Source organism: Capsicum annuum, chromosome 4 (assembly GCF_002878395.1).
Source record: "Capsicum annuum cultivar UCD-10X-F1 chromosome 4, UCD10Xv1.1, whole genome shotgun sequence".
NCBI classification, from domain to species: domain Eukaryota; kingdom Viridiplantae; phylum Streptophyta; class Magnoliopsida; order Solanales; family Solanaceae; genus Capsicum; species Capsicum annuum.
This window is the reverse complement of record NC_061114.1, coordinates 20870087-20880622: the sequence shown is the minus strand read 5'-3', so window position 1 is coordinate 20880622 and position 10536 is coordinate 20870087. Positions and strand designations below refer to the sequence as shown.

The 10536-nt window shown below is 31.8% G+C and overlaps 1 long non-coding RNA gene across 1 annotated transcript; it reads right to left on the bottom strand.

Moving 5' to 3' along the window:
• Nucleotides 1-1193: 1193 nt before the first annotated feature.
• Nucleotides 1194-7761, bottom strand: LOC107868165. The gene is made up of 3 exons (XR_001673681.2): nt 7610-7761; nt 6525-6714; nt 1194-2410 (listed from the first exon to the last, which is right to left on the bottom strand). It is a non-coding gene; the product is annotated as an uncharacterized LOC107868165 (long non-coding RNA).
• Nucleotides 7762-10536: the final 2775 nt, after the last annotated feature.

The following is a 10536-nucleotide window of genomic DNA, read 5'->3' as shown; positions in this document are numbered from 1 at the left end:
TCATTAGTGATGGAGGATCCCACTTTTGCAACCATCTATTTAAGGCACTGCTTGAGAAATATGATGTGAAACATAAGGTGGAGACACCATACCATCCATAAATGTGTGGGCAAGTTGAGGTCTCCTACAAGGAGACCAAGTTTATTTTGTCAAAGACTATGAATGTCAGTAAGATAAATTGAGTAATGAAGTTAGACGATGCACTATGGGCATATCTAACCATATTCAAAACTCCTATTGGTGCATCTTCACATCAGCTTGTGAATGGTAAGGCATGCCACTTGCCTGCTGAACTTGAGTATAAGGAATATGGGCATTAAGGAGGTTGAATCTGGAACTAGTGTAGCGTAGCCAGGTTAAGCCTTGAACTAATGAATGAGATAGCCAAGCTATGCATATGACAGATCAGCCTTTCATAATAAGAATATGAATTTGTATCACGATCAAAAGATTGAAAGGTAAGAATTCACTGTTAGAGACATGGGACTATTATTTAATTCAAGGTTGAAGTTATTTGATGGAAAGTTATGATTGCAATGGAATGCCCCATATAAAGTGGTTATAGAATTCCCTTATGGTGCAATTGAACTTGAGAATAAGGATATGAATAGGATTAAGGTAAATAGTTTACAATTGAAACACTACATGGGTGATAGCAGTGACCCAAGGTTGATTTGTGAAGTGGACTTGAAGGAGGATTGAGAAATCAAGCCAAATTGAGTCATACGGTGATGTTAAATCAGGTGCTTCATGAGAGTAAACCCATGAGCTTGTTGGTGAAACTTGAGTACCCAACATAGCCACATCGTGCCCCGACGTTAAATCTAGCGCTTCTTGGGAGGCAACCCAAGAATTTAGTTTTTTTACTTTGTTTTACCTTTCTCGAGTTTGAGAAATTTGGATGAGGCATTGTTTTATAGGAATTACTGATCCAGGGAAAAGATGAAAAAGCAGAAGCTCCAAGTAAGTATACTTATGAGTAGAATCTATGAGTCGTGGACGAGGTTTACAAGCCATAAACTAGAGTCGTGAAAATCATTGTGGAGTTGACAATAGCATGTAGTTGTCAAGATAATTACTGAACTCCATTCTATAAAATAATACAAAAGAGTTAACACTTGGACACAACCAGAAGATAACCACACATTCATAATTTAGATAATATATACACAGGACAAATAAAGACTCAATTCTTTTAAACAAAACAGACATCACATCCACCTGAGATAAGTTAATACAACTGTATATGTATCTTGCAGAAAATAAAACTGACTGAATACAGTTCTAAATACTTGTCATTAATCTACAACTTCCAACAATAGAAGGTACAACACATAAAGTAAACACTCATCTGGCCCAGACACGAAAGCCGCTCTACAACTAACACTACAATACAATATTTTGTACAACTAGAACTGTAGAATGTACAACACATTAAGCAGATACTCATTCAGCCAGACGAAAGCTGCTCTAGAGTTTAGTACCCTATTTTATCAATTATACAATATCTAAGCAACTTCTGGTATAATTAAAACAGCAGAAAGTACAACACGTGAAGCCCGAAGATAACACTACTACGGAATTTCTGGTACAATAAAAAAACATAAGGTACATCACATGAAGCAGACACTCATCATTTGGCACAAACAAAAGCCACTCTGGAGATCGCACCATTACACAATATCCAGTACAATCAAAACAGCATAAGGTACAACACACATAAAGCACTAAAGCATAAATTAATCCGGAATTAACAATATCCATAATTCAGTATTCGAAGCAGATACTCATCTAAGCCAAATAAAAGCTTCTTTGCACATAGTACTGCTATGCAATACCCTGTACAATCAAATAAGAGTGTATATAATGTGCAATGAGATACTATTATCATAGTAATCATTACTACACTGCACACCAAGTATAGAAAAGAAATTAAAAAACAAATTTATGCAAGTAAATGGCACGGTAAGTTAAATTATGTATGCAGTATCTCAAAGTGTAGCATACAAGGTATGGTCCTAACTCTATTTTATATTTAAAACAATTAAAAGTAAGAAGCTGTAGACAAGATTCTTACACAAAGATACTGTGTACTGTCCTAATTTTAGGATGATCAGGAAATCTAGTAACAAGCTTCAGAGGAGATTGCGCAGATCTATAATAATCATCACTTAGTTCCTCATATGACTTGGGAAGTTATAATTAAGCATAACTAATTACATATGTTGTTTACCCATAGAGATATTGTATACGAGTGAATGTGTGCATTATACGTGCATACACACCTGTGAACATGTCATTAAGAAACAACTATGTGTATCTCGCGGTTGAAGTAGAAAATACATGTACCTGTTCACATTCCATTCTCCTGTCTGCAATTTCTCATGAAGAACTATGCTAAAACCCTGACCTGATCATAATTTGATGTGTGATTAACTAAGCAAACAATGAAAAAGAACAACAAAGCAATGAATGAACCCCCAAAAAATGAAAAACGCAAAGCCACTACATAATTGTAAATCTGGTTAAAGGAGTACACAAGAACTAGTATGACCGAATATACAATCTCCAAGCTGAAGCTCACAAGTGTTCAGAGAACCATCATAATATGTTTACCCACCTTTACATATCTTTTACAATTTGTTTCTTCATAAGTTAAACTTGCATTACTTCAAGATACTCCTTGCACAGAATAAGGACCACACACATTCAACAGGAGATTATCTGGACTCATGTTACCGGGCATGTACTATATTCCAGTAATAATCAATATTCAACTAGAAAACTGAGGATAGAATGCTTACAATTCCAGAAAACTAATAACTTTGAACATATACGTAGCATGAAGGTATGAGTACACGAGACTACTTTAGTTCTTTCTAAACTACTTCAACAACCTGAATGTTCTTACTGACACTACAAAGGTTAACAAAGAAAAGACACTATATTGTTAAGTAAAATAACAAAAAGCAGTAGCTAAAATACAATTCAAGACCTTGTTACTACACACTACTATAAATAAAAACTCAATCCTCATCTCTTGTTTCATAGTCATTCATCAATTCTTCCTCATCACTTGATTCATATTCATCCATCGATTCTTCCTCATCACTTATTTTATTTTCATCAAGTAACTCTTTCTCGCTTATTTTATTTTCATCAGTTAGATCTTCCTCATCATTTTCCCAAGATGTTCCTTCTCCATAATCATTAACATTCAAACAAAGTTCAGAAGGATCAAATTCTTCACATAGGCCTTCGCTATACTGCAACTCACCTGCTAATTCATCATCCATCCTTTCTTTAACACCTGAAATGTCATTCTGATATGCTACATCCAATGCATCCTCTACTTCAACTTTACCCATGGGCTTTGTTTTTATAACTACCCGCCATGCAGAGTTATTCTCATATAAAGGATAAGGAGTGTAATAACTTATTTCACATTTTGTGCAATGACAAATGGATCATAGAGTCCATACTTCCTTGTACGCTTAATTTTGACTATTTTGTACTAAGGGTGCACCTTTGTACCTAACCTAGGCATAGGATCATACCACTTACACCGAAATAGAACCAACTTTTTCTTTGGCCAACCAACATGATAATCGAGTTCTAAAATCTCATGAAGCACACCATAATAATCAACACCGCCATCACTTTTTACCCAAACCCCACTATTTGTTGTTTTCTTTCCCTTAGAGAACTCTTTTATATGAAATCTATACTCATTGACATAGTACTTAGAAAAATTTTTGACTTTAGCATTAGGTCCCCAAGCTATATCTCATAAAAATGGGTCATTGGGTCATAATTAAGTAGATTATGAACCTATAAAAAGTTCAAGAAAAGTTAGAATTTAAATATACATAAGACTGAACAAAAGTGTAAATCGTGCTAAATATTTAAGTTACACTTACATATTCTCTAAACCACACTGAAAACATAAGATAAACAATAGCATCCCCGTGTAAAGCCACGAAGTAGCTGTCCGACAAAGTTATGACTTTCATTAGTTAAAGTTTAGATAGACCTTGAATGATTGTCTTTAATATAAATATACTCACTTATAGAAAGACAAGACCTCGAGACAATTTAATAATACATATGTTGTATCTGACTTAAGCTCCACCTCATTCAAATATCAAATTGGACCAACTTTCGGACTTCCTTTACCTGGTTGATTGAATATTGAAAATAGTGGTGCTAAAAGATCTGTATTTTCTCCATCAGCTTGCCTATTAGGTCGGTTTCTCAGACATGGTACATCAAGTTCAAAATAATATGAACAAAACTAAGAGGTCTCTTTAGCCCAATAAGCCTCACATATTGATCCCTCAATTCGAGATCTATTTTGTATTGTCCACTTACATTTGACAATAGTCCTACATAGTATGATCTTTTAGAAGAAACAATGTTCAATTATAACACATTAAAGTAAATGTTAAAATTCAATACCTCTCAAAGGGATACATTCATCTACACTGAACAGGCCCTCCAAGTCGTGCCTCACGCACAAGGTGAATTGGAAGATGCTCCATAACATCAAAAAAAACTAGGAGGAAAAATTTTGCCTAATTGTTTAAGGTTAAGAGAATGTTGATATCCATCAAAGATAGGTTATCCTCCTTTAATATGTTAGAACATAAATCTTTGAAAAATAACCTTATCTCAATTATGGGCTTCCATATTCTATCGGGCAATGCACTGAATGCAATTGGCATCAGTGACTCCATGAAAATATGACAATCATGGCTTTTCGTAGAGGTCAACTTCCCTTCCTTCATGTCAACACTCCTGGATAAATTTGATGCATATCCATTTGTAATTCTCAAATCCTTAACTCAATCACAAATCACTCTTCTATCATCCAAAGTGAATGTGTAACTGGCCTTGGGCTTCTGAATCTTATTGTTGAAGTATGTCAAGTACAACTAACTGCGTCGATAATACTCCTTTAAGTCTATCCTGGCCTTTAAGTTATCTTTTGTTTTGTTACTTACATCCATCACAGTATTAAACAAGTTGTCAAAGAAGTTTTTCTCAATATGCATGGCATCCAGATTATGAGGCAGAAGATTGTCCCTCCAGTAATCTAACTCCCAAAATATGCTTCATTTAGTCTAGTTATGTGTAGAACCATAACCAGGTATCCTGGATGGCAGAGACTCTGTTACCTTAGGCAGATTCCTCACTCTATTCCAAATTTCTTCTCACGATAAAATTGGCGGTGGCTCCTCAAAAACAGACTTGTTCTTCATAAAATCACTAGTATTTCTCCTAAACTCATGTTGAATTGTCAAGAATCGATGGTGACAGTCAAACCATGAGTTTTTACCCCCATATTTCAAAGTGAATGCTTTTGTGTCTTCCATACAACAAGGGCAAGCTAACTTGCATACAACCTCATTGATCGACTTTACAGGAACCTTCTTTCCTTTGGCATGTATGACTTCCTTATAACGAGGCTGATTATAAAATTTGCAATGTTCTAAATTTGAATCTTTTTTATAGAATAACATACAACCTTTCTCGCAAAAGTGAATCCTCGCTGATGATAGTCCTAACTTAGAAACCAACTTCTTTGTTGTGTAGAAATCTTTGGGTAAGTTAAGTTTATTTGGGTTAAGTTCATTCATAAGTCTAATGATAGAATTCATGCCCTCTTGAGAAATGGAATAATCTGACTTAATACTCAGTAGCCAAAAGGCAACAGATAGCTTAAAATGCACTGATCCTTTATACAATGGATGACAATCTTCATGTAACTGTTCATAAAAGTGCTTAGCCTCATCATTTGGTTTATTTTGAGCCCCTGAGTGTGTCCCAAAAGCATCCCAGATCATCTTACTATATCGTGAACGTTCAACATTATTCTCTCTTATTGGACTTTCAACATAATTCTGAAAAGCAAAATCATTAGCATCACTACTCTCTTCATGAGCTGTCCACATAGTATAATTCACCATAAAACCCTTTCTATAAATATGTAATGTAACAACATCAGGACTCAATAACTTGCAACATTTGCAATTCTAACAAGGACACTTAATTGTCCCTTTAGTAAGAAAATCATCAAGTGCCATTGCTTTAGTAATAAATCCAGCTACCCCAGCTTTATATTCCTCCCTCAACCCCACACAGTTAGGATAAGTTCTATTATACATTCATGTACGATCTTTATTTTCCATCTATACAAGCACGCCAAACAATAATAACAGAGAAGAGAAAGAAAAACAAGAAAACCAAAATAATAACAGAAGAAAAAAATACCTACAGTGTAGTTTTCATACATTTCATGGTTTAAAGTACCATTAGTTTTCAATGCTTCACTTAGTTTCAAAAGTCCTTTATGAAATTTTTTCAACATTTATTGTTCTACCACAACTCTTATTGGGAACACATTTGAACTACTCATATTTTTATAAATTAAATAGAAAATCAGGAAGAAGCAAAAGTAATCATAGCTATAACTAATTCATGAAATTAAGTAGCAATTAGTGTGAAAAGATATTTTACTATACCTTCTTAGCTTCTACCTTAAGTAAGTTTAGCTTATCAAGTGCAAAGAAACTTCTATTGAGAAGAATTTCAGGAACAGGACACCAATTTTTATTCCGCTGACTAGCTATAAGAGACGAGTGTTCCTCAGCGGACTCAACAAGCAAAGATTCAGCAAGAAGAGCCAAGGATGAGAATAAGGTGCATAAAAACCTACACAAAAACAATTCAGGCCAACAGGAACAAACATTATAAACCCCAAAGGCTACAAATTCAACTCTATCAGTAAGGCAAACGTTTAATATTAGATCAAATTCAGAATTTCATCAGAACAAAGATTGCAAAATAAATCCCGAGATACCGATCTGCCTTAATATATTTAACAGAATCGTATCAAATATTTTGAAACAGAGCAACTAATTCAAATTATAGATTCGATTAACAACATCTACTTTCAACTACATATAATGTTACTATCAATTGATAATGCTAAACTTTTCACACAGAAGATTCACGCAGTCAGAGATACGAATAGAGCACGGGTATCCACTTGAAAATGAATTGAAATTGAATCATACCTAAGCTGGTAAGCTAGAAGTCTCCTCATATAAAAATGATTTAAACATTACATATACATTTTTAACGCATCAATTATATCACAGTTGGCCTGAATATGTGAAACAGAGTTTGTATCAAACGTTCTGAAACAAAGCAACTAATTCAAACTATAAACTCGATAAACAACATCAATCTACTTTCAAGTTTCAAGTATACATAATGTTACTATGAATTAATAATGGTAAAGTTATACGGATAGATCATGTGTATACACCTACCAAGCTAAATCTCAAATATACCATAAACATAAAATCGGAATCCAAACAGGACAAACAGAAGTTAGCGACAATAGCTTCATAGAATTTATCAGAAATTCAAGGATTTCATCATAGAATCCTTACAGTTTCAGCTATAGTTTGCAGACTAAAACCCACAAAAAAAAGAAGAACTCCAAAACCCCAAAATCAACACACTACAAATGAATTTACAAAATCAAGAAAAAACCCATTCTTTTACCCATCCAAAATACCAACAAATAGCAGCAACTCACCGTGAGAGTGAGAGACAGACACCTCCAATATAATCACTGTAATCGTCACCATCAATTTCTAGGGTTTAGAGGGAGATGCGACAGTGAGAGCGAGAGAAAGGGTTTAAAGAGAGAGAGAAGACAGTGACTGAGTGAAATAGAATACAAGTTTTGATATGTTTATTTTTTATCTTACATATATTATTTAATAATTAAATTTAGCATTCCGTCGACTTTCGTCGGTTAAAAATTTGATAAATTAAATTATTTGTAAAATTTTCTATTACTGTAGTCAGAAATATCTTTATTACATTTATTAATTATTAATTTTCTGTATACAGTCATATATTTATTTAGATATTACTATTTTCGACTACAGTAGTCGAAAATAATATTTAATAATTTATTAATTTTATTATTTAGATTTTCGACTATGGTAGTCGAAAATATATTTAATAATTTACTTATTTAATTATTTTTATTTCCGACTGACTCAGTCGGAAATATATTGATAATAATTTATTTAGATAATTATTTAATTTCTGTATAAGGTATGATTATTTATTTAGTCATATATTTATTTAGCTATTAGTATTTCCAACTATAGTAGTCGAAAATATATATTTAATAATTTATTCATTTTATTTTTTATATTTTTTACTATAGTAGTCGGAAATATATATTTAACAATTTACTTATTTGATTATTTATATTTCTGACTACAGTGGTAGAAAATATATTGGTAATAATTTAATTAAATAATTATTTAATTTATGTATAAGGGTATGATTATATATTCATATATTTATTTAGCTTTAGTATTTCCGACTAGAGTGGTCGAAAATTTATATTTAATAATTTATTTATATATTTATATTTTTGACTACAGTAGTCAAAAAATAATTTTTAATAATTTATTTAAATAATTATTTAATTTTTATATAAGGGTCTAATTATATATTTATTAATATATTTATTTAATTATTTATATTTCCGACTACAACAGTCGGAATACATATTTTTTAAAATTTACCGCCAAATATTCGGACTGTCGTAGTCACAAATAGTATTGGAGAAATATTTTATAAAATAATAAAAAAGTAAATATTCTGACAGAAGTAGTCAGAAATTTGCGACTAATTTTTTTCAGTCGGAATTTTCGATCGAAAAATAGCGAATTTCTGGTAGTGACATGTTAGAATCTCAAAATCTGAAATGTGTCACATAAATTGGGATAGAGGAAGCGTTATTTAACGTAAGTCTAGGTAGATTTTTAACCTCGAATTATTAAAATAAATTTTAAATACTCAAAAAAATTGTTTGGAAGTAATATAAGTATTTGAAAATGAATTCAAAAGAGTTGGAAAAACATCTGGTGGTTTGGAAAAATCAATCCTGAGAGTTGCAGTGGTTAAAAGTTGGTCGCTGCAATGGTCCAGAAATTTTTCTTGACAGTCTCCATTGATGCAGCAATCAAAAATTGACCGCTGTAATGGGCAAACCCTAAAGCTTTTCTTTAAAGAGTATTTTTCAAAATCTTCTCTCATTCTCAAAGATTTCAAACCCTAGCAAGACTTTTCTTTCTTCTCCACCTCCTTCTACACTAAGGTAAGTCTCTCTCATGTAATTCTAATTATTTTCAAGTATTTCTAACATCAAAATACTGATTCTTAACTAATTCTACATAATATTAGGATTTTCAAGAAAACTCATATCAAGATTTCAAGAAGTGCATTCATGGAATTATTCCGCAAAGTTTGGATTCCTCGAACACCTTGGAGCAATTAAGATATGTGAGGTTGTCCTGAGTCAAGAACTTCTTTATTTTTAGTTTTGCATATTCATTTAATCCTCTTTTAATGAGTTAGGGTTAGAGTGAATCTTAATAAATTCACAATCCATATATGCCACTCTTGAAGTCTTTTTACGTATGTTCCTATTTCATGAAATTTGTGATGTATGAATTTCTATAATTCTTGATGAGGACTTGATTAATTTACTAACCTTACAAAATTATGAAATATTATGATCCCTTTTGAAAGGTTATAAAATTTATGGGTTTTAAATGGCAGATTATTCCTAAGTAATTTCATGAACCCTATAAGTTTTGAAGTATTATGATTTTTCCTTGATCTTGAAGTTATACACTTTAAATGATGATATGAATATTTGAAGGATCTAATATAAGAAGTCTTTCTGGGTTTTTTTTAAAGACACAAATTATTATAATTTTTAAATAAATGTCTTGAAACCTACTTTTTATAAATCTCTTCTACACTATAACCCATCTTAAAGATATGAATGTTTCTTAGAACAATCATAATGATGATAGATGTTATGAAAATATGAACTTTAAAGGATTTCAGAAATTCTTTATGTATTATGATCCTTTTCAATGATAAGTATGACTTTCAAAACCTCCATGATGATGTTTTTAGTGATACACTAATAGACTTGCAAGTCTTGATATGAAAATATCATTATGATATGAACTTCTTTATGTTTAAATGGATGATTGATGAGATTAAAGATGAAAATTTTTTTAAGATGATTAATGATATAAAGATAAATAAATATGGGCTTAAAGATAATTAGATGGTTAACAGAAAAGGCAGGGATTCCCATGGCTCAAACACCCAAAATCTATATTTTACTAACGTAAAAATGGTTCATTCCGTAATCTGGACAAACTTAGATGTATCATCTATAAAGATGATTTATGCAGACCTATATGATATTCTATCCCAACCCATATTGATCGTGTGTTTATCGAACCCACATAACTTGTAGTGTATATATGATATCAGTGATACCATCTAGTTTAAAAGTAAATTAAATGATGTTAATGAGTCTTTTCAATTTATGATTTATATCTACAATGTCTCATGTTCTCTCTTTCAGTTTATGGTTCCAGATTTATATATATATATATATATATATATATATAT